This window comes from Streptopelia decaocto (assembly GCF_964273445.1).
Source record: "Streptopelia decaocto genome assembly, chromosome: 2".
Classification (NCBI taxonomy): domain Eukaryota; kingdom Metazoa; phylum Chordata; class Aves; order Columbiformes; family Columbidae; genus Streptopelia; species Streptopelia decaocto.
Window position 1 is genome coordinate 2961630 of NC_138655.1, and position 26004 is coordinate 2987633.

The following is a 26004-nucleotide window of genomic DNA, read 5'->3' on the forward strand; positions in this document are numbered from 1 at the left end:
TCTTAATTTTACTTCCTTATTCACTTTAACCATCTTGAACAATAACATTCTTACTTTTTTTTTCTTTTATCTGTTTCATTCAAGCTTCTAATTTGTAATACTCGCTATCAATTTTTCCTTTTTCTGTATCTCTACAACAGCTTTTATTTCCCTTCTAAACCAGGCTGTTATTGCTTTTTGTAGATATTGGTTTATTTGTATTTGCTTGTTTGTTTGGTTAGTTGTTATTGTTTAGGTTGTTTTAGTACTGTGCTTATATTTTTTAATGTATAGGTTTGTTAATATCTAAAAAAGTGCCCTTAAAATGGCTCCTAATTGTGCTTAACATTGTATTTTTAAGCAGGCTTTCATGACAGATAGACACGCTGCAAGTTATCATTCTTAAAGCATCAAATATGTGTATATTGACACACACGTACGTGCCTGCCCCCAAGCAATTTGAACTCTCCTGAAATGTGTGAATACAATTGTCTTAACATCACTTTCAATCCAAGACCAGCTTTACTCATTTACCAGCTTTCAGAGCAGACTAGGACAGATCTGGGCCACGTATCAATAGAAGTAACCTCATCCAAAAGAAAAAGACTAAAAAAAGAAAAAAAAAAAAAAAGAGCAAAAAAATTCAGAATGCCTAACAAAATAGGAAACCCCAGGGAAGGTATCAAAAAACAAATAACACTCTCTAGATGTTGCGTCTGGTTTCACACTCTCACGGCAAAAAAGCTGACAGTAGGGGATTGAACGCAATATCAGAAAAAAGTCCATCCAGGGCCAAAGCTGCACTTGGCACTGTCTGATATCCATTTTTAGATGCACACACGGAAAGAGCACATAGTGATATCTAGGCAAAAAAAAAAAAAGTCGTCACAACTTGCCCTTTGTTCTGATAAGACAAGTCTGATGCCTGCTTATTTATCCAGTTGAATTCAAAGAAATCAATTGAATCAAAGCTATCCAGTTTTTACCTTAAAAGCTGCTAGAAATCACATAAAGGATTGGTGCTGTGGGACGTTCTGAGTCAGAAACTTGGTGTAAATCACCTCAGAATAAGTCCAACTATGACATTTAATAGAAAATCTGTCCCCCATTACTACCAGAGATTATTAATCAATTATTACCAGATATTAAACTATGCAGAATATTCAAATGCTGAGTACTCCGAAAAAACAAGTCCATTCCTGTGGTTTTAAGCTACTCAGAAGAATAATTCATCTCTCACCCTTTCCTTCTCTTTGTAAATCTGTTTAATTACCTGTTTTCTTTGCCCTACAATCTTTTTGATACAAACACCTATGCAACCCTTTTGGGATATGGTTTGGAGCTGGGTTGAAGGCACGTATTTGTGGGCAGGAGGACATACCAGAAGAGTCACCAGCCTCTTTTCACTCTCCATGTGCTACCATGTGGCAAGAGGCAGGCTAAGCTTGGTCTTCAAAGAGCTGAGCTAAAGGTTTATCCAACATTGCACCATCACTAGGGTTAACTGATACATCATCCAAAGGTTTGCTCATCGCTTCACTCATGGCACTCAGGTTCCAGTGTTGTCTCATTCACAAACTGGACATGATACTATGAACCTTCATTCAAGTCTAACTTGTGGATTCAGCCTGTATTTCTTTATTTTAAAATTAATTTCTAGTCCACATAGCTGCTGACAAACTCCTAAAAATGTGTGATTAAGTCGCAACTGGAGCTTCAAAATCACAACTGTATTGATGTGAAATATTGTGAATAATGGCAGTATTGTGATTTTTGTGTGATCCCACTGTGGCTTCTGAATGGTTGAGCCTGTTCAGCAACAACTGCTGCAGATGAAATATTCAATACCAACAAGAGAAATCTAGAGGGTTCTCTCTGTGGTCCAGGGAATCACAACAGAGAGAGTTTCAGTCTTTTTGGACATAGAGATTGTTTTGCCCAGAGAAAAGTTCAGCCAGCAAGTATTATCGAAAGCCTCCTAGTTCAGAGCAAATTTCAAATCCTAAATTATTTGATCACTGAATTTTGTAATATAAAGATTGTCTCACTGTGATCTGTTCAAATTACAAAAGAAAAGTGATATCACATATATGTATGCAAAATATTTTCATCAAAAACCTGTTTAAAAGCTGCAGAAAAAAGTGGGGTTTTGATGAACAGGTCCTTAAACAGCGGTATATGTTTGTAGGTGTGTATGCACACCTGTGTGTACAGGTTTCATCTGTGGGTCAGTACTGAGCCTTTATCTTCTACAGCAAAGCCTATGATTCTGCAGAAAAGTGCATTGCGTTTGTAATGGAAAACCCATTCTCACAACTCAGTGGCAAAGAAAAAGAGCAGAATTTGAGTTATTCACAAATATTGAATGCAGGTGTATTAATAAGGAGACAGAATTATTTCCAGGAGGTCTCAAGAGGGGAGGGAAGAAAGAGGAACTGTGCTAAAGGGAAAACGTGGGCAGAATATTAGAGAACAGTGTAGTCAGACTGATCACCAAAGAGGAATTGTAGAAATTCCCAAACCAGGCTGGTGTAAAAAACATTGTACTGGAAGGGTTAGTAGGAAACCTGACAAGTTGGTTCTGTCTCTAATGTCTATGGTCAGATTTATAATATCTCCAGTGTAATTCAAATGATGTTCCGCAAGAAAATGTTTCACCATATGTTACAACATGACTATGAACATTATTCGAGCACTTGATGGGAAAAAGCAATTAAGCACTGTCTTGTAGATTTAAACAGCAGCTAAGCACATGCTTAAGGGCTTTCTTACAAAGAAATACTGTCCTGAATAAGAATTTGTACAAGTGCCTTTGTTGCGGGAAGAGGTTTTAAAAATGGGGTATACATTTGAGACTTAAATAATACAAACAATCTCCAGAGGTTTCTTCCAACCTCAGTGATTCTCTGGTTCTCTGATACTTCTTGCTTCACATAGGTTGTTTCCCCTTTGTTAACCAAGCAGGTCATGCAAGTGCTTGGCATGAGTCCAGCTGGCAGATTGGTTATTAATTTGGAGAACGCACCAGAGATGAAGTCAAAGTTAATCCTTTTTGTGGGATTCCCAAAAGCAATTTTCATTTCCAGCCAAAGGCTGCCCCAAAGAGCCTTTCAAACACTTTGGCTCTACACAATGGCTCGGGACAAAAAAAAATGTACAATCATTTTGCTGCAGCAAGTGTGTCAGAGTCACCGTTTCTGCAAGACCTCAGGGCTGGATTAAAAAGTGGATGGTTTCCAAGGAAAAAAGGACATGAAAAGGTCTGCACCTTTTGAAAAAGGAAAAAACCAAACCAAACCAAAACAACACTAAACAAAAAAAATATTAAAAAAAAAAAAATCTTTGATTGGCTGCTAAAATAGTCACAAAGGATCTCGTGCCAGATAGGTAAACACTGAAATAAATTAAACACTAGGCAAAATATGTGCTAAAATTGATCTTTAACACTTTAGCTGCTCTGGAAGTTTTGGATTGTCAGTGCCAAAGCAGTAATCACACTTTGGTTAGTTTAGACCTTCCTAAGAACTGAATCAATGCTGTAAAACTTTCACAAAGGTCATCCTATTATCCAGGAGATAATTTTGCTTTTCTGTGATCAATCCACTGATTCAAAGCCAGGCTGAGCTCTCAGTTATGCTACTGAAAATCCTGTGAGACATCTCAGACATCCAGCGAGTGGGTAAGGGGGTCTAGGCTTACTGGAGCAAAACTTATCTTCCTAGAAAAATCATGCACTTCTGTGTCTCTGAATTTGAAGTGCAGCACCAGTTCGGTGAAATCCGTGTAACCCAACCTGAAGGCTGAAGCTCCAGTGCAAAGAACTGATTGTCCACCACTTTTCTTACAATCAGTTCAAAGAAATTAAGGTTCAACAACCTCATTTACCTTGCAGTCCAGAAAGCCAACAGTACCCTGGGCTGCATCACAAGGAGCATGGGCAGCAGGTCAGGGAGGTGATTCTGCCCCTCTGCTTTGCTTTGATGAGACCCCCCTGCAGTGCTGGTCCAGCTCTGGGGTCCTTTGAACAGGACAGACATGGACCTGCTGGAGAGGGGCCAGAAGAGGCCATAAAAATTATCAGAGGGCAAGAGCACCAGGCTGAGAGAGTTGGGGTTGTTCAGCCTGGAGAATTGGAGGCTCCAGGGACACTATCCTGTGACATTTCAGCACTTAAAGGGGAATTATAAGAAAGATGGGGAGAGACCTCTTAGTAGAGCCTATAGTGATAGGACAAGGAGTAATGATTTTAAACTAAAGGGGGGGTACATTCAGACTAGATGTAAGGAAGATATTTTTTACAATGAGGATGGTGAAACACTGGCCCAGGTTGCTCGTCGTGGTGGTAGATGTCCCCTCCCTGGAGATATCAAAGGTCAAGTTGAGCAACCTGATCTGGTTGAAGATGTCCCTGCTCATGGCAGGGTTTGGACTAGATGAACTTTGAAGGTCCCTTCCAACCCAAACTATTCTATGATTCTGTGATAAGGAAACTGAGGCACACGAAGGACATATGAATGGATACAGTCCTGTAAGACAGCAATATTAGAGCTTTGGTCTTTGGAGTAAACATTCACTCTTGAAACTACTAAATAACATTTCCTCCCAGTAAATAAATTAATCCATCCATCCTTTGACTGAATTCCCCATTTTTTTCACAGAAAGCAAAAAAAAAATAAAAGGTCTCTGGAGCCACTTTAAAATTTTGTGGTCAACTGCTGAGATCATTCTGTCTCCTTATGAGTTTTGTTTGGCACCGATGCCCTTTTTCTCACCTCTACCTCGACAGCATAGACTTGGCACCGAACAAAACAATTTTCTGCTCGTAGGAAAGAATCAATAATCAGATTAGCAACTATTAAATTAGCTCTTTAGGAAAAACAATGAAAATGGAAAAAAGGAAAAAAAAAAAGTCTACTATTGATCCAGTTGCTTGGCAAAAGGAAAATTAAATCAGAGCAGGATTTTTATTTATTTTTTTTAGAGGCCCCTAATTCCAAGTGTTTCAAGCTGATTTACCTCAAAACTGATACAAGTAAAATGAAGAGAATAGTGATTTATTAAAATATTTGTGACCTATGGGAAATGAGGGATATTTGGGATTTTTTTTCCAGGTCTTTTTCTTTCTTTCAGAGGGGGGAGTGACAGGAAGACAAAGTTATAAGGAGGTTAAAGCAAGCCCTCTGCCAGCTGTGGATTCATAATCATGGTTAACTAAATTGGAGCATTTTGCAGGGGACAAGGTTACTTACTATTTGCAAATTAGCCACAGGAAAAAAAAAAAATTAAAAGCGAAACAGTCCATATGCAACATCCAGTCTGAAGACTTAATTAACATAAACAATGTTAAAACGTACAAAGAAATACATATTACCATTGAAATAAAGCATATGGCTGGCTAAATACCCGTAAGATTATCTGGAGATAATCTTTTCAGACACCATAAATACAGCTGATGCTGAGCTGTAATGACTCTCATCAGAAGGCCGCGCCATCCCACCGGAGAGGAAGCTCAGCACTTCCCAGCATCGTCAGCCTCCTGGGCTTTGGGCTGCCGTTTAAAATCCAGAGCATGTGGTTGGTAATTAATGAGCATTCTCCTCCTTTGCATCCCTGCTCCACACCTCCAGAAGGCCTGAAATGCAGACATCATCTCTTGCAGATGAAACTCACACCACGCTTGGGTCTCCAAAGACCTGTCCCTGTGCACAGGGAAGGGGTGGGATGGGAAAGGAGAACTTGGCCATTTGGTCCATACTCTACAACTGCGATTTTCTTGCACTTCCCTGACAAACGTCCTTTCCAAAGGTAGCCGTGGATGTTTCATCAGGACGGACCCCCAGAAGGACCATTCTGCCTTGTGTGTCCTATCAGGTAAGCCACTGAACAGTCCTCAACATATGCCACTAATGTCAAAGCTTTAATACAGAAGATCTGACACCATGGGCTACAATGGGCCCTAGAGAAGAGCTGGAAAAATCAAAGACACTGTTAGTTCCCTTGGCCTTAAAGGCAGAAAAAAAAAAGAGAAAATCCTTGTGAGGTGTCACAATATTCGTGTTGCAGAGGAAACCAGTTCAATAGCTCCTGCTTATTGAACCTGGAGACATATTTCCTCCTGACCCCAGTTCTAGTGTTTGCTTAACAATTACGGATCTGATCTCTTTCACAGTAACACAGTTCAACTCTCACACAACTTGAAACATCATGAGGGTTTCTTTTTTTCTTCTTTTTTTTTTTTTTTTTTGTATAGCATATTTAAAGTCTCTTTGTCTTTTGGTTTTTCTCCTTTAGAAGAATGATGTTTTCAAGCTCCCTTACAGAACCCTATGAAATAGAAACAGAAAAGCCTACAGCTCCCAATAATCCTGGGACTTCATGTCTCTAAGAAAAAAATAAAAAAACCTTCTCAGATTTAGCTACACTGCAAGCATTGGTATCATCAGATTGGCTCACCTGTCAGTGACTACAGAAGATGACCTTGGACTACTTTCCAGAACAGATCAATGTTTTATCCCTCCAAGACTTTAGCCTCTGCTCTTAAACTTGCTATCACCATCCAGAGCTAAAAGCATCATTACAGCATTTCTGGAATCTCTCCAATGCAAGATGCACAGGCTATACCTCCTAATCTTATTTTTGGGCAAATTTGCACTGTTGGAGCTTTCCTGCTACACTGGAATATCTGTGCAATAAATAGTTCATCAGGTATCAGGGGGAAATAGATGAAAACAGGATTTACTATGAAAGTATCATGAATAGAGACTGGGACCTTCTGAAGCTGACTTTCCCGACTGGAAGGAAGTGTACCACCAGGACAACAGGAGAATGGAAAGGTGAGCAGTAAGATGGCTGGTCTCATTATCATATAGGGCTTCTTTCCAACAAAGCACAAGGTGAAACCAGTGAGTGATGTGTCTGTCTCCTTCCCACCTCTACGTGACATTTACAGCTGCTTATCCAGGCTTTGCAGGACCGTTCTCTCCAGGGGCACCTCCTTGGGTGTCCTTGACTGGAGAACTTGCACAGAAATGTTCTGGCAAGTCTTGCAAAACAAAAATGAGAGCTAGGACTGTGTTGAATGGGCTACCACCCATTTGTTGTACCACACTGCACAACCCTGCTGAAATCACCTGTTTTAGCAAACGTGTAGGAAGACTGTGTATGTTCCAGCTGGACACAGAAATGTTCAGCTTACCCTATCAGCTTTCATATCAGCTTTCCAGCTGTAATTTCTCAATTACTATGAGATGCCTGAGACATCAAAGATTTGTGGCTGGTTATGCAGACTGGTCTTCTCATGCTAGGAAGATTCAAACTGGATCATGGTCCAAACGATGGGTACTCTGCTTTTCTATTTATAAAATGATGGGACTTCACAGCAGGCATTAACCCATATGTTGTCCAGGCAATCTTCTTTCTCTGCTTTGTACAGCAGCCAGACATCCTACGATCATTTCTGAGAAACCGGGAAAGTTTCCTGGTTACACAGAAAATTATATTCAGCACATCGAAGTGATAAGCAGCAGCCTCAACAGATGTACTGAAAACATTTCATGGAAAATCCTCAGAGGAACTGAGCACATTAGCAGAACACACTTCTGTGCCTGGACATCATGGTCCCATGCTCTAGTCTCGTGGGAAGAATGGGACAGGAAGGTAGTAAACACTTTTGCTGAGTGTACCAGATGCCAAAATAAATGTAAGACATTTCAGGCAGCAGTTAACAAGCTGGAAACGCTCCCTTTGGCTAGTCAAGGATGTACAAATGCACTTGGTTTACAGGCAGGGAGAGGAATACGGACACCTGGTAAGAGATATCTCACGTCCTCTTTAGAGCATGGTAAGACTGCCTAGTACACAGCAGCACTTACGTCCTGTCTGTGGTTCAGCACTTCCATTTTCCTAGATGACACCAATGGAGCCTAAAAGGACTCAGAACTCCACCCCAAGCCCTCAGCCAGAGCAGAAGGATGATCAGCTGACATGGGAGATCACAGAATCATAGAATCAGTGTCCTGAGTTGGAAGGGACCCACAAGGATCGAGTCCTACTCCTGTCGCTGCGTATGACAACCCCACAGTTTACACCATGTGTCTGAGGATGTTGTCCAGTCTCTTCTTGAACACTGTCAGGCTTGGGGCTGTGACACCTCCCTGGGGAGGCTGTTCCAGTGCTCCAGCAACCTCCTTTTGCAAATGTCCAACCTGAACCTTCCCTGATGCATCTTCCTGCCATTCCCTCATGTCTTATCGCTGGTCACCAGAGAGAAGAGTTCATGCCTGCCTTTAGTACTCCCCTTGTGATGAAACTGTAGACTGTAATGAGGTCTCCTCTTGGTCTCCTCTCGGTCTCCTCTCATTCTCCTCCAGGCTGAACAAACCAAGTGACTTTAGCCTGTCCTCATACAGCTTCCCCTCCAAACCCTTCACCAACTTCATAGCCTCTTCTGGACACTCTCAAGTAGCTTTATATCTTTTTTATACTGTGGCACCCAAAACTGCATAGAGTGGTCTGGGTGAGGCCACACCAGTGCAAGAGGTGACCACAACCATCATCCCATGACTGCTCACACCAAACCCTGGCGATGACAGAGCAGTAGGCTTGCTTCTGCATCTCCAGCTGGGGATTTTAGACATTGCTCAGGTGCATGAGACTGAAATGAAAGAGGAAGATGTAAGTGTGTTATTACTTCTGCACAAAAAGCCTACAAATCCCAGCTCTGGTCCAGATCTCCTGTCACTTGTGTTCTCCTTTTTTCAGCCTCCCTCTCTCTGAAATGGCCCCAGTAATCTTGATGCTCTTCCCCGCTTTTCATGACAAAATCAGGGACAGAGACACAGACTGTGTCTTGTCTATCTACAAGCAGCACTTTTCAAAACAGCAGGCAAACACTGTTGCTGATGTCCCAGCCCTATTTCGAAAAGTACAGGAGGCCCAGATTGGAAAGAAGGATGGCTATGGCTCTCTCACCACCAAAACACTAGCTCCAGGGTACGTTGCTTCTCTGAAACCTAAATCAAAAAATTGTAATGGCTGAGTGCAGGGCTAGCAAATAAAGAGACAATGAAAAATAAATCAGGCAGATGACAGAGGGGTTGGGAATGGGAGGAGGTAGCAGACGGTAAAAGAAATTAAATCAAGAAGCCAAATTAAGGTGCTGCAGGCAAAGATGAAGATGCTGGATTAAAGATTAACCGTAACCAAGAGGGAGATGCAGTCCTTTAAAGGTACAAATTACTTCAATGCTCTTAACAAAACCCCCACAAATCTCCTATGAATAAAGTCCTCACAGATGCAAGTGGATCACAGTAACAGATAAATCTGGACCTGGGAACTCTGGATAGCTTCATGCGCCAGTGTTTCCAGCTGAAAAGGGGCATTAAACACAAAGGCAACAATCCTAAAAAATGAAAGTCCTGTGGTGGCTGAGGTAAAGGGGAAGGGGTGCAAGAAATCCTCTGAGGAGGACTTAGCACTGTACAAATGAATTCTGGGGGTATTTTGAAGTTATTCTGAATCCAGGGGAGCTGTTGAGACCTTCAGGGCTGTCTGTTCACTGAGCATTTCCTAATCTATCTTTTGTCAAATAACTCCAAAGGAACAGTGGGCGAGATTGCAGTGGAAGAGCACCTTTAGTACCTACTTCTTTGCAACCAAAAGCAAGAGAGCTCAGCAATACATCGCCATCAAACTGCAAGCAGGTGAAGCAGATCACCCTTCGGCTCAGCTGCTGGGCACCAAAGACACTTGTGCCATCGCGGCACATTATGTGTTTGCCCCATTTCACATCACCGCTCTGGGCTTGCCGGGAGAAAGGTCACTTATGCTTTGCCACCTCCTTTTAGCACAAGCAACTCACATTTTGCAATTGAGCATCTAAGACCTAGTTTACGTAAGAGTGAGGAGGGGGTAGAGGAACTGAAGGAGGTTGTTGGATTAACATTTCTAAAACCCTGAATATTTTATCATGTCTTTCAAACATACTAATAAGGTTCTCCTGAGCAATACAAACGTGGTAGTGTCTGTACAAACCACCATAATGTCAGGTTACTTATTGCTGTGTTAACTTGTCTGTTACAGTCCAACCCTGGTCCTCAGGCAGACAGATGGAGCTTTGAACCTTGCTGACATTGGCACATGTATCCCATGATCAGAACCTCAGGGAAACACCAAAACCAAAATCAAGACCCACTTCAAGCCTACAACTGTACAACAATGAGCTTTGAATCAGGAGCTGAGAGGGAGGGTGCTAAATAGCAAGAGGCAGTACACATGCCCATGGGGATCACAGAATCATAGAATGGGTTGAAGGGAACTTCAAACTTCATCCAGTCCAACCCCTGCCATGAGCAGGGACATCTTCACCAGCTCAGGTTGCTCAGAGCCCCGTCCAGCCTGGCCTGGGATGTCTCCAGGGATGGAGCATCTACCACCTCTCTGGGCAACCTGGGCCAGTGTTTCACCACCCTCGTAAAAAATTTCTTCCTCATGTCTGGTCTGAATCTTCCCTTCTTTAGTTTAAAACCATCACCCCTTGTCCTATCGCAACAGGCTCTGCTAGAAAATCTGTCTCTGTCTATCTTATAGGCCCCTTGTGTATATTAAAAGGATGCTGCTCTGTAGATGAGAAGATTTAGTCGGTGTGAGTTCAGCTAGATGCATTTTTTTCTCTGCCAGTGCTTTCTTTTGCTCCTTCCTTTTCCTTTGGCATCCTCTTCCTTCTGCATTCTGCAAAATGAGCATTTCATGGAAGTGGAGCAGCCAAGAAAAGTAGAGCTGACAGCCCCTTGAATGCATGGAGTGCCTCCCTTGTTCCCCAGTTCAAATTTTGGAAAGCAGCATCTGCCCATTCCTGAAGGTCATTTGGAACCTGGTTCAGCAATACTGCATCGCTGTTCACTGCCTTCTCATTGTTATTCTGTGCCCATAGCCATTGTAGATGGCCTGTCATGTTACATGCTAGTTTGTTACAGATTTTGGGAGGTGGGAGGTAAAATAAAATGTAAAACAAACCACAAAAGCCCACCCTGGTGGGACCAGTGTGATTTCTGACTTGATTTATGTAGGTGTATAGAGGGTTTGCCTTGGATTTACATTAGCAGAAGAGGAGGAAGCCTCTGGGAAATAAAGATGATGCTAATGCAGTGAGGGGGCTGGTGCCCTAGTGGCTAAATTAATGCTAATAAATAAATGCTGATGTTTAAGATCATGCTGCCCCCTCTCCTTTGAACAACCTGTTCCCAGCCCTCCCGGGTTGCTGATCAGATGGTTTCTCATCGGGGGTTGATGTAAACAGCTCCCTGGTGGGCAGGATCCAGATCAATCAGAGGGAGAGGGGTGAGATCCTGCAGCGAGGATGCGCGGCTTGGCTGGCAATGGAGCAGCAAGCAGAGAGGCGGCTGGATTCATCGATCCCTTTCAGCCCCGAGCTACGCTGCTGGGAATGGTACCTTGTCACAATTTGACATGCACGAGAGCAGCGAGGGTGCAGGGATGCAGAAAGCCACTGACAGCAACGCTCAGGATCATAGTGAAACTAGAAAGCAGTGGAGCAAACTTCCCTTCTCCAGCCTGCTAAAAGCCTGGCTGGGCTGGCAGGAGCTTGAAACTCAAATCAAGCTCCAGACCTGCAAAGCTGGCAGAGGTTTTCTTGCTGGAAGATTTCCCCCCCACCGTGCAAGCTCGATGGTTTTATGTGGACAGCGCGACTGTTGTCAGCTCTGCTCTAATTCCTGCGTTCCCCTGCCGATGGGTCTGGCTGGGAGAAAAGACATGTCTGACCCGCAGACATAGCGCCCCAGGATTTTGCAAAGAGCAGGAATAAGGAGCAGGTGCTGAGCAGAGCGACACGGATCTGTTTGCTCTTTTCTCAGGAAAGCAGGTCACAGGGGAGGAGGGGGAGTTGTTTCTCAGCTTTGCTGTTGAAAATATATTTAACCGAAGCTATGCTGGTGAACTAAACACTCTGCCAGCCCCTGGAACTTGTGCAAACAGGGTTTGCTATCAAAACCTTTTAAACCCACTTTCTGCTAATGAAAATATTTTCAGAGATACAGGCTGGTGAAAATGTTTCTCCTCCCAGCAAAATTTCTTTGATAAGCTTTCTCCACATCCTGCCTTATCTCTGTACATCTAGGCAACACAAAGGACAGAGTCCTCCCCAAAAAACCCACAGAGTGGACTTTATCTCACATGTCCAGTGACACCCTTACCCTCAGCCAACCTGCTTGGTAAATTGGACAGGTGTTGCAGCATCTGTGCCAATTTGAACTGTCTGATGTATTTTATGTGCTGATATTAAGCAGAGCTGCAGTAATGGGCTTTGAAGGGACTCAAAGTGTATTCACCAGACAGGGAGTTTCTAACTTCCCACTCAGTAGGAAGACACGGAAATACTCCCCAGCTAATTAAATACCTGCCAATTATAAGACAGAAAAAATGACTGCGCTGGCTAAAGTAATTTATACTGAAAAATGTCCGTACTGTCCTGTTTGTGGTTTGCAGCATCAGGAATGGACTTTATTATAGAAAATGCTGGTCATACAGCAGAAGACACAGTCCTAGGGGTGAAGTGTCCTTTTCTCCTGTCGATCCATCCACCTCAATCTGCCCAACGATAATGTACACACATGCCGGTGCTAAACCCATCCATCATTGCATTCTCCCTTGGCTAACTGATCACTAAAGACCTGTTTATCCACCTCCTATAGACCTGTGCAGACACCCTGAGCTGCAGTTCCATGCTACAACATCCTTGCAGAATGTGAACCAGCTACTGCTAGTCAAAGGAACTGACTTGTGAGCCTCAGCCTTCCACAGAGCCCAGAGAGAGCAGGACTGAGTTTATAGCTCCCAAGGTGGGAAATTCAAAAACCCCACTGAGACTTACTGAGATCTCAGGTATTAAGCCACTCATAACAAAATGCACTCAGCTTTCTTGGTATTCTCCCAAAGCGCAGGGGAGGGAAAGAACATGAGAATAAGACACCTAGCATCACAACTACACATGAAATGCAGAATCCCAGCAGGAAGATTTTATCCTCTGGCTAAGCAGATCTGCAAGCTGCCAGGGTGTTGGCTCCAAAAGCCAGGCCAGAACCTGGAGCCAACAGTCTCAAAAGGAGGAGATCAGCCTGGGCTTGCAGAGGGTGAATAAAGAGGATTCCTGCTGCTGCAGCTCTCTGAAGGTGTGAAGAGGGGAGTGTCCAGAGGAGAGCAGTAAATGAGCATCAGCAATAGCAATAGGAGTTGTCCAGATTTACTCTGAGAAATAAACAGCAGAGATTTTGCAGAGAAGGAAGTTCCTGGAGCAAAAAATAGCCTGTTGAGGTGAGTGTGGAGATCAAAGGGGGTCCAAGTACCTGCACATGTGTGCACACAGGATGAAGTTGATCAGGATATTTAGCTTGACCCTTATGGGTTCTGAGGGGAAAAAAAAGGGCTTGCTGTGTTCTCCCCAACCCATCTAAATGCTCTTTCCATCATTGCTGGCTTGTGAATCAAGGTCTTCCACACACACTGTGAGTACACAGGCAGGCTAGGACCAAAGTGATGAAGTTGCTGGTCCCAACCTTCACCTGCCCAAGGGTAACAGAACTGAACAGGAAATGTACAGTGGATGTGACAGCTCCGTCTCCATCCTCCTGTTTGATCTTTCTTTCTTTCCAGAGATGACATGCCATGTCAGAGTGAAGGAGTACAGCTCACAAGCTGGGGGCTCCCTGGCCACCTCTTCTGATGGCTTTCCTGGGAGGGAGACTGGGAGAACAAACATTCTCCTTTCAGGTCCTGTGTTCAGGGGACCTAAGAGCAGATCCCCACGTGGCTCCAGCTTCAGAGCAGCAGAAATGTTCTGAGGCTTGCTGTCAGTTTTCCTGCATTTTGAAGCTGTCTTAAGCAAGACAGCCTCAAAAGTAAAGTGACACTTGTCATTTGACCGACAGTGCTTTCTCCTGCATTTTCTTTTCACCAAAACTCTTCTAAAACATTTATCTGGGTAAAGGCAAATGTTAAAGAATCTTCAGAGCTGCAAGTGACCTAGAAAAGGAGTTTTTTGTTCAGCTCTAGTTGCAATAGCACCACGCTGAAGGCCGTGAAATACTCAGGCACGACAGTAATAGGAGTCATGTAAGTCCTGTTTCACAGACTGCGGCAACAGCTCTTTACTGCTGCTGAAGATGTAACAGGCAGAACAATCTCAGCTGCTTTCCCAATCCCAGGAGGATCCGGCAGAGCTGGCAATTAGCAAAAGCATCTTTTGCACTTACAAACTGAATGAATTAGGTGGAAACGAACTGGGAAGTGGGGAAATGTCCAGTGCTGTGATGCCGTTTCTAACTAACAATACTTCTGAGATGCTGATGTGTGAGTGGAGAGAAATGCAACAACCTCCACAAAGCAGGGTTGGAGGTGGGGATTTCTTTTTCTAGCTACATGAAAAAAATCAAAACAGTTTTTTTGTTCCACAAACATAATACTCCTGAGAACACTGTGGTGGGATGCACTTCCCCATCATTTCAGACTGGATGTTAGGAAGCATTTCTTTACCAAGAGGGTGGTCAAGCACTGGAACAGGCTTCTTAGGTTGTCAATGCCCGAAGCCTGCTAGTGTTTCAGTGGCATGTAGACAATGCCCTTAATAATTTTGGAGAGCTCTGAATTGGTCAGGCAGTAGGGCTAGATGGTTATTGTGTCTCACTTCCAACTGATTCTATTCTATTCTATTCTATTCTATTCTATTCTATTCTATTCTATTCTATTCTATTCTATTCTATTCTATTCTATTCTATTCTATTCTTATTCTATGCTGTCCTATCCTATCCTATCCTATCCTACCCTATCCTATCCTATCCTATCCTATCCTACCCTATCCTAATCATCTCCATACCAGTCCTTGTGTGGGCATAGGGGTCTCCTGTGCATCTGCTCCATCATGCTGAGCCAATGCCAGTTCTGAGCTGCAGGTTATTTCTTCCCTTGCCCTGTTACCGGAATCTCAGGCAAAGCACATTTAATCTCCCACATAACTCCACATTGTTTTTCTTGGGGATGAACAGCAGATTCTCTGCTAATCAGTGCAACTTTAATGACTGCAGAGATGCTACGGCTGCAATATAGCCGCAGCTGTATGTGTGCTACAGCCTTTCCTATCACTGCACTCATGCTGGCTCCCCATGTGCTGGTATGTGTAAATTACACCTCAGGCATCAAAAATCCCTTCCCTCCAGGTAACTCTACAGCTGAAGGGTGATTTTCACAGCCAGGACCAGGATCCTGCAGTAATATTTGACACAGGGAGCTCCCTTTGTTCTCCATGTGTTCAGCAGTTCCAGAGACACTTTTTCTTGAAGCTGCCTGGATTTTAGATACTTGCATCGCAGTGCTCTGCCTCACTCATCACTACCAGTAGAAAAACAAGTTGTTAAATGTTGGCAAACTCTCCAGCACAGTTTTGATTGATGCATGGGACACATGGACTGGAAAGAGTCTGCCTGAACCCAACAAACTTCCCAATACCAGTGATACATTACTGCAGCTTTTGTTTGGGTCCATATGAAAGATCAAAAGCAAAGGTATTCCAGTTGACAGCCAAAAGACCTGCACACAGCACTTTGCAACCCTTGTGCCCCAGCCTCAGATTAAGGTTGAAATCGGGAAAAAAATTCACATGCATATTGATAATCCTTGGGTCAAATCCTGTGGAGTGTGCCATTGAAGCTCTCAGGAGCCTTGAAGAGGTTTGAAGGATGCTCAGCATTCCTGAAGATTTGACACATAATCCAAATCCACCATTAAATAAATAACATCCACTGCTAAAAAACAAAAACAACAACAACAACAACAACAAACTAGTGTTCTCCTGGATCCTTGCCACCTGTGGTCTCCTGTTGTCTTAATACAGGACATAGATAACTTTTATTCAGAGCCACCAGCACCACTGTAAGACAGGAGATCTGAGTTGTGGCTCAGCTCTGCTGCTCCTTGGTGACAGTGGATAAATCACTCCTTTGATTTCTCCTTCCCCATCTGCAAATGACAGCAGTTAGGTTTTGGGGACAGCCCGTAACTCATCAGTGCAATTATGACCTTTTCCTTTTTTGTCACCTTGGCTAGCTGGTGGTAGATGGGATACATCACCAAAAACTTAGGGGAACTGATGTACTTCCCACCCACTTTCCTGCCTGCACTTCCATCCACACCAGAAAGGAAGACTGCAGAATTCACCCCAGGAAGACCTAGGCTCTTTATGGGTCAGGCTTAGGGCCACCCTTGTTGGGTATTAGGAAAAGGTTCTTCACCCAAAGGGTGCTGGATCACTGGAACAGGCTCCCCAGGGAGGTGTCGCGGGCCCAAGCCTGACAGCGTTCAAGAAGAGACTGGACAACAACCTCAGACATATGGTGTTAATTTTAGGGTTGTCCTGTGAAGGGACAGGAGTTGGACTTGATGATCTTTGTGGGTCCCTTCTGATTTAGGACATTTTATGATTCATCCTGGCAAGCACCAGGCTCTGGCAGAGGGTGAATTTATTCCCTGGATCATCCATCAGAGACAGGCAGCAACTCACCTGCCTGACTTACCATCCCATCAACATGGCACATGTATATTAAACCACCTTGAGAGCAGCTCTGTCCTAAAGCTGAAGGCAGCTCTGGGAGATTAATATGCATCTTCCAAAGGGGCATTATTGTAATTGAATTGAAGTATTTGCAAGGCTCTGGAAAGGGCGTTGGCAAGTCTGAAAATCATTATATGCCATCTGATGCAGCTTTCTGACCTTATTGAGTCGGCTATTTTTCTTCCTGCAGCTCATCACTGTGGGTCAAAATGGACCCAAATAAATCCAGTGGTCAGGACAAAGAGGATCTGTCCTCTCTGTGAGAAGAGCTTTGACTGTTGCCTTCCAGGAGGGATCAGCACTGCCAGCTCTATGATTCTGCCTGATCTTGCTCTTCACACTTGGACAGCAGGTTGGCTACAGGACATTGGTTCTGCTGGTGGTAGGAGAAGCTACAGTACAGGAAAGACATGGACCTATTGGAATGGGTCCAGAGGAGGGTCATCAGGATGATCAGAGGGATGAACTAGCTCTCCTATGGGGAAAGGCTGAGAGAGTTGGAGTTGTTCAGCCTGGAGAAAAGTCCAAGATCTTATTGTGGCCTTTCAGGGGCTGATAAGAAAGATGGGGACTTTTTAGCAGGATCTGTTGGGATAGGATAAGGGGTGATGGTTTTAAACTAAAAGAGGGGAGATTCAGGCTAGACACAAGGAAGAAATCTTTTACAATGAGGGTGGTGAGACTCTGGCCCAGGTTGCCCAGAGAGGTGGTAGATGCCCCATCCCTGAAAACATCCCAGACCAGGCTGGACGGGGCTCTGAGTAACCTGATCTGGTTGAAGATGTCCCTGCTCGTGGCAGGGGGTTGGACTGGATGAGGTTTGAATGCCTCTTCTAACACAAAATATTCCATGGTTCTATGATTCTAAGCTGCTGTGCTCTTCATCGAGACAGCCATCAGAGCTGGCTGGATGCTGGATGTGTTTCCTAATCTGCTCTGCCTGAGAAGCCACTGTTAGCTCAGGCAGTCGTGTGTTGCACAGGCTGGTGTCTCATGCCATCGCATGCTCGGTCTTGCAGTGATTGCTCTGAGCCTCCCTGGTCCCATTCCATCTCATAAAGACTAAAATTCCTGTTGTGGTACTTGCTGCTGCTCACATGACCAAGTGATGGGTGAAGCTGACACGATGTGAGCTCATCCCGCACGGGTGACCAATTCAATCATAATGCTCGTGTTTAGAGAATCACTTCTCAATGACAAATAATAAAACTTATTTTTGCCACTTACTATCACTTAATGGAGCTCCTCTCTCCTAGATTTCATGACATTTAGAAGAGCTGTCTGATGATATTAACACAGTAGACTCAGGGAAAACTGAGGCATAAATCTTACACTGATTTGCCCAGACACACAGAAAGTTCAGCATTAGATGAAGGCTGTAGGCCAGGCACTATGTCCTCTTTTTGCTGCTATTTTTTAGCAGAACTTTTCATCCCCTAGTGCGGTCAGGTTAAAATGAAAACAAGTCATTTTTTCGTCTTTAAAATCAGGGGCAAATTTTACCCATATTTATTCACAGTGTGACAGTTCTCAGCACTTTACCCCCACATCCATCAGTCCTACCCACCCTTGAGCAATGACATGGACTCATATACTTGTCTCTGCACCCTGACCATTTCCTGTGGGCTCCCACCATGAATGTTAGAGCTCTGCAAACCATCTGGGACTGGAAAGGGGTAATATTGTCCCCTCAATTAAGATCCTCACTGCGTGAAAATCCATTGCTTGGTCTATGAAATATGTGCTGGTGGCTTTTTCTGGTTAATACCACAAAGCAGACAAGAAAACCCCTAAGAACACCAACTCAGGAGGGGTTTTTTTTAGTCTAGCTGGTAGAGACAAAGAACAAAAACTGACATGGTTGTCAAGAGATTTTAAGAAACACTGAGTCCCCCCAAATTTTAGCAATCTGAAATTATTGTGATTATGGTGGGTACTGCTGTATTTCTGGCTTGCATATCCATGTAGTTCAAAAATGAGGAATTTTAAGATGTTCAACTGAACCTGACTCAGTCTTGCAAGAAAGTTGAGTGAAGAAGCCTGATTGGGAAACTTTTTCTTATGTTCTTAACAGAGACATATGGGACATAACCTTCTTGAGCATCTGCCTAGTGCTGATGGCCTGTGCTTTGGACAACCCAGGCCCTGAGATATTTGTGGTCATAATACACTCTCCTCACATCATGCACAGGCTGTTCCACAGCCTTCAGCCTCCAGCAAAGTCAAACAATTCTCCAGAGGATACAGACCTGATATCCTCAGGATGGTAATACAATTTGCCGGTTTAAAGACAGAATAGTTTGGAAAGTCCTGTTCTGGTTCCAGACAGACTTTCTTGTGCTCATATGGGGAAGAATAAAGTAAATCCAGCAAGGAAGTACATGGAGTTACAGTGACTCTGCTCTGAATTTTACACACAGAGGGTGCTGAGCATTTGTACACTTCTATGTAGTCCACACACACACATATATATAAATATTGTCTTGTCCTTGCAGATACCTGCATACCTTGTGTGCTTATGTTCACACTGACACACCAACAACATCCTGCAGCTCTGCTTGTGCACAGAAACACACACGTGTGTGTCCGTACTCACATTCAAGCACCAGCACTCACTTGTTCACACATATGAATTCCCGGAAACATTCAGGGCCAGGCTGGATGGGAATCTGAGCAATGTCCCTGCTCATAGCAGGGGGATTGGACTAGATGATCTTTACAGGTCCCTTCCAACCCAAATTGTTCTATGATCCTATCCTTTTATATCCTTGAACATAGTCTGCACATGTGCCTGTATATGCATATATAGCACACACATGCGTGAGCATACAAGCCATCCAGAACCCCATGGTGTTCTGGCTCACAGTGCACATTTAGCATTGAGTTTAGGTTGGGAATCACCCACCCAACCAAAAGTTCCTTCCCAATGGGAGCATCCTCCAGGACTCAGAGCATGACTTCTGCTTGTTCTGTGAAGAAAATTAATAAGCTCCATCCACATTATTGATTACTTTACTAGAGAAGCAAGGGAAAAGCTGGAGCATTTGATTCAGAGCCTCTGAATCCTCTTTCCCCCCTTTCCTTACATCGAAAGCCATTAAACCGTGTTTTATCGGAAGACAGCAGAAGTCCTGTGTCATGTTACTTAGCTTCTCCTGCATCCTGTGCTGTGAAAGGAGCTGGAGAATAAGCCAGCTCCTGCTTTGCCAGTCCCACAGACAATGCTGACTGCTGGGCAGAAGCTCAGCAAAGGCCACAGAAATACAACTCTTATCCCAAATTGTGATGGACATAGCACTGAGGTGTGCTGGTACCTTGTGCCACCTGCTTTGGGCTAACAGGGAACTAGTCCACCTCTTTCCTGCAACATCTGGAAGTCCAGGTGACAAGGTGTTTCCAGGAAAAGGTAGCCTTGGGGTAAGGCAGATTCCTGGGAAAATAATCCCCTGGAAGTAATTTTGCTTGATGCTTCCAGCAGCCCCAGAGCCCAGGTTGTGCAGGGAAGATAAATTCTCAGGCTCCAGAGGTGTGACTGGGTTTCACTCTATCAGCCCCTGTTTTGTTTCCTCTCATCCGGGGTTCAAAAGGGGCTCATGGGACTATAATTCAAACTGCCTGGTTGCACAATACAAGTGCAGTCAGGCTGAATTAGGGGGCATTTTTAACTGGGTTTAACACAGGGGAACTAATGGGAATATTCAGATTAACCTCCCCGCATGCCCTTGCGTAGACAGATTTTGCAAGCACAATAAAGCTTTTCTTTGTTGTTGTTGTTGTTGTTGTTGTTGTTGTTGTTGTTGTTGTTGTTTTTTCCACAAATATCACCTCAATACTTCCACAGGAGCACCCAGGAAAGGCAGCATTTGCAGCTGGAACTAAAACTGAAGATGTTAAGGGCAATGCAGCTAGAATAGGGGTACTGGCAAACCCCAGTACAAACACCACGCATGGGATCCCATGAAGGGTATGTCACTGGCAATGTTGCTCCCCTGCAGACAGGTAGAGTGTTGTAGTAGAAAATATACAATATATATGTCATGCATAAGTCCAAAGAGGAGAGGAGTGCACTGATTTCTCATGAAGCTTTGGGGTTCCAACAGATTCCCTCCTTATCTCCTTATTGCCTCCAGTTCTGCCAGCCCTTGGTCCACACAGCTCTATCAACCATACTCTTGAGGGACTAGTATATCCCCTGTTCCTTAAGTGGTTCCTGTCTGGAAAGAGCCCATGAGCAGGACTGTCCTCAGCATCTGTGAGATGTATTTTAGGACAATGAAACTTTCCAAATTGGGACAGATTGATAATCTACTTTGTTTGGCAGCATCATAAAACGCCGCTCCATGCAGTTGCGAATCCTCAAGGGAGATTTTTGCCTGACCTTGGCTGAGCATCGGATCCAGCCCTGAGCCAGGAGATTTAGCCTTGCCCCACTCACTCAGGCACTGTTCCTATTGTTCTCCATGCCTAACCTTGCTGCACATAGGGCACCTTCCTAAACAGTGAGGTCTGCATTTCCTAAGTTCGATAGGTTAAAGGCTTTAATTACTGCAACAGACGATCTTTCCCAAGGGAAGGTAAGAGTATCCTTGAATCAAAAGCACAGACTCCTGAGACACATTTTCTTCCAAGAGCAAAAAAACCTTTTATGCAAATATTTGTGAAGGTTTGGAAAGCTGCTCAAGATCAATTATTATAATGCCTTGCTATTATGTTTGTCTTGGAGACAGAGAAGCAAAGTTGGTGGCTGGAGGCAGGCAGCTTCTCCAAGAGGAAGCATTCCCTGTGGGATGAGAGGTCTCCTGGCAGTGCAGACCTGCTGAATCCCAGCCTCTGCACGTACAGGGACTGGATTTCACACTAGTATGGCACAATGTTCACTCATGTGCCATGAGCTAAAATACAAGACCTAGCTGACTGGCTTGAACCCTGCTGTCACCAAGGCCAGGTAGGCTGGAGGAGAGAATTAGCATTCACCGATGTCTGTGGGTCCATTTGTGGCAGCAGACAGTCTCATAAAATCACAGAATCATAGAATGGTTTGGGTTGGAAGGCACCTTCAAAGCTCATCCAGTCCCACCACCGCCATGAGCAGGGACATCTTCACCCAGATCAGGTTGCTTAGAGCCCTGTCCAGCCTGGCCTGGGATGTCTCCAGGAATGGGGCATCCACCACCTCTCTGGGCAACCTGGGCCAGTGTTTCACCACCCTCAATGTAAAAAACTGTTTAGCCTGAATCTCCCCTCTTTATTTTAAAAACATCACCCCTTGTCTTATCACAACAGACCCTGCTAAAAAGTCTGGCCTCATCTTTCTTACAGGCTCCTTTTAAGCATGGAAAGGCTGCAATAAGGTGTCTCTGGAGCTTCTCTTCTCCAGGCTGAACAATCCCAACTCTCTCACCCTGTCTGCAGACACTTGATGGTTTGTGACTGCTCCCTTTCATCTCACAACCGTCCCCATCATTTGAGCTGATCCCACACTGAAAGAACACCAAAACTCAGCTTTGGAGGTCTGAATGCACAAAGTCATCAGTCCCATGTGATAGCAGGACTGCTCTGCAACACTAATCAATCCCACATCTTATGCTGCAGCCATGAAGAAACGCTATCACCTCTAACAACAAACTTTGGCACCTATCTCCCCATTCCCCATGCTGCATGACAATCCTGCTGTGCACCAGTGCAAGACAGGCAGGAATTACAAATCTAGTGATGCACAAGAACATGAAAGCACATAAGATGACTTAATCCATCAACTCCCTCCATCCTGTCCCAGCAGGAGAAAGAGGGAGCAGGAGACCAGATCCTGCCTGGGTTTTAATTTCAGCAGGGTTAAGCAGCTAATAATTAGTCCAGATGAATACCCTTGGAGGAGAACCAGAGAATCCCAAATCACCCTCCAATTTCAGCTTTCAATTTACCCAGCCAGTGCTTAAACTCATTAATCATACTCGCAGCACCCAACACAACAGAAATTAGTCCCTGATCTTCTCTTATTTCATGACATGAGGAGTTTGGGGCAAGAAGAAGAGAAAAGAGATGAAGAGGTGCCACCCACGAATCTAACAGTCACTCAGAGGGGCCGGGATTAATAAATCAAAAATCCATTATTAATATTACAAGCTTAAATATCTATCTAAATGTAAATGAATGAACACTCAGGGGTTCTTCTTTCAACAACTCTGTCTTGGAGGAAGCACATGCCCACATGACAATTTTCTGTTATAATTACAGTTTTACGGTTCAGGCCTTCATGGCCCATGGATTTTAAGTGGCCTGTAAAGGGCTGTGGCATGTTTTGGATGGGATGGAAAGCTCAGGTGGCTGCAGTAACAAGCAGAAGCTCTCATGTGAGGATTGCCTTGAGTTTCCTGCCTCTGTGCCTGATTAGTCACATTGGCTGCAAGGGGTTAAATCCAGAGGTTGGTTCACTGGAGTCAGGTGGAGTTTGGATCTCCAAGATCCACATCTTTATATGGATGACTGTGAACATAGGGAAGGTCCCCTGGCCAGCCAGCCTTGGAGCAGGAGTATGAAGATGCTGCAAAAGAGCAAGCTTAAGAGACATCAATGTCTTCCGAGCAAGCAACACCATGAGAGGCTGGCTTGGGCTGTACAGGGAATAGGACAGGCTGAATAACAGTGAGAGAAATGAAGCTGTATATCCATTAAATTAGTCAGAGCTGGGAAATGTGATTTCCTGAGATTCACCCACTTGCACAAACATTTTATTGGACTGATCAGTGGGAATATTTCCAATTTAAAGAGGAGGGGTGGCAGGAAGTAGAAGGTGGGAGCAAAGAGAGGAACCTCCATAAATGAGGCTGAACCTCAGGGATTCCCATCTCAGAGTCACCAGTCATGATCTCTACCATGAACAAGGCAACAAACAGGTCCAGGGTGTAACCTAGAAATCCTTGCTCTGAACAGGAAACAATCATCCAAAACTGTGATGCAAAACCTTTGAGATCTCCAGAGCACTGTTCAAGTTCGAGGTGAGCATTCAGGCCTGAAGAATAGGGTTTGCATAGTATGCCCTTCATTAAATTTTCCCAGGAGGTGGCAGTGATAGCAAATCAGATTTAAAATGTTGCACAAGCAACTTTGCAGCTCCAGATTGGATCTAGCTTTGGAACATCCCCTAGCAAAATCTGATGACACCAGCATTTTTGACTTTTCAAGCACTTGGGATTGCAAATGCTGGTTGAAAACACTTGCAGACATGCACACACACCCCCCAACACACACCAAAAACAGTTTTAGTGGCAACATTTGTGCAACAAATCTGCTGGGGTTTTGGAAACCATCCTTGACAACTGAACGATGGCGTCGGTGCCAAGAAATTGTCTGTCCAACTCTTAGCATCAAGCCCATCTTTTGATATCGTGGAATTGCAAGTATTACAGACTGAAAACATTCCTCAAGCTCTCAGAGAGATGACAGGCAGCTGAACAAGCTGCCAGGCCTTGGGAGCAAGTATTAATATATAGAGCAGCCAGACCTCCCAGGACAAGGCAGAGGTGACGATGCTGAACCAGGCACTGTTTTGCCTCCAGATCAGCAACAACATTCAAGCCTCTCAAGCCAAGTTCAGTGCTGGGCAACCCTTCATCTTTCTTGTACCAAGCACTTTTCAGTGCCAGCTCTGACAGATAGGTACCCAGCCTGAATGCTGCTGTTCTCCCTCAGATCCAACCATGTGCAAAATGGATGTTGCCCTTTTATTGCTCAGACTACAGTTTATTAAATTCAGCTCTGAGTGTAGCAGGGCAATAGCTCCATCTTTCTGGATAAAACTCTCTAGGACATAGGAAGCCAAGAACAATGAAATGCTGTTCAGACCAGAAGGTGCATTGGTTCCAGCTTCTGCCTTTACTTGCCAAAAATGGGTTTGTATACAAGTGCTTTAATCCCATTCCAGCATGGAGAGACAGCAGATTTAGCAGAGCAGGCCAGCTCCCACCCAAGTCTCCTCCTGATTTTGCCCACATATACACAACCCTCTACTCTGGGCTGATCTACAGACTCCGGCACATAGATAATATAATAAAATACCATTTTACTAATTCCGTGAAGGTTCATCTGCATGTAGGGTCGACATAGCACACAAGGGGCTCCTGCATCCCAGCCATTTTCTAATGCTTGAACATTTTTCACTATAACTCAAAGGTACCAATTCTGCCCTGGGCTACAACATAGGTGTGACTGCACAAGAAAAGGGTCCCTCTGGGTTCTTCAGCCTTGCTTTGGATCCACTCATACGTGCCAAATTAATCACAGAACAACAAGAACAGTAATCTGGCTGCAAATATGTTGCCTGCCTAGTTGTGTATATGCTACTTAATGGAGCATGAAAGGAGAAGAATAGAATGATTTTTCAGATACTGCAGATAATTATAATAAATAATAATAATAATAAATGCAGAGGTACATGTCAAATGCATGAGATCTCAAGGAGAGAAACTGACTGCAAGCAGAAAATAAGTTAGGTTGGTCCTCAAACTGAGATACGAAAGTCAATGAAGTAAAAACACCATTAAATCAAACACTTTGTATCCTTGTCAAGCTCACTAAGGATTTAAGACCACACTTTCAGAGTGTATTTTTTTTTTTTCCTAAGATGTACACTCTCTGACAACCAGTTCCCATATGGGATTTATAAGCCTGACTCTTTGTGGTAAGTTAGGTCTTCTTTTTTCCTGCTGGCCACAACCACATCACTCAACACCTCCTGAACAGCACCAGTCATTGCAAGAATACTTGCAGAAGTCATTTTACTGTATCACACCAACACAACACGTATTTCACCACTGCAGGTCACATTTGCATCAATGGGCTCTGATTTTGCATTACTTTCCTTACGGCACACAATTCGGGGTAAGCACTGAAGAGAGCCAAGTGTTTCTATGCCAAGCTCAATTTAAGGAAATCTGTGAATGACTTCAGTGTCCTGGATAACAGTTCACATATTCCTCACGCAGGAAAATCCAAAATTGGAATAGGTGAACATTAGAGGCCACTTTTCAAAAATGTAAGCCATGTCCAAAATATCACAGGAAAACACAAACACCCCTCCCTGTGAACAGAAGCACCCATGAACATCTTTGCTTGGACACTGAGAGATGTTTCCTGGTACAGATAGATGATGCTCCTGGCACAGAAGACACTTCACAGGCTATACTGACAACATCTAATTGCAGATCCTTAAATATAAGACCCACTTCAATTGGCACAAAAAGAAAATGCAGAGAGCAGGGCTGTATCTGTGTGAAGGAAGAACCACTACCCACCATGGTGAAGGACTTTGCCAGCTATGGATGTAGAAGCAAGAAAAAAAACTAGTAGAGAGAGCCAAGGCTGAGATAGACTGACACATAACTGCTAAAATTATAATTTCACCCCCAAAA

General features: G+C 44.0%; 1 protein-coding gene across 1 annotated transcript in view; it reads right to left on the reverse strand.

The window, feature by feature from the left end:
• The window catches only part of ADGRB1 (adhesion G protein-coupled receptor B1), a gene marked incomplete at both ends in the record, with an annotated part of 208435 nt that overhangs the window by 90111 nt on the left and 92320 nt on the right, over nucleotides 1-26004 (reverse strand). The gene's annotated exons all lie outside the window — the stretch shown is intronic.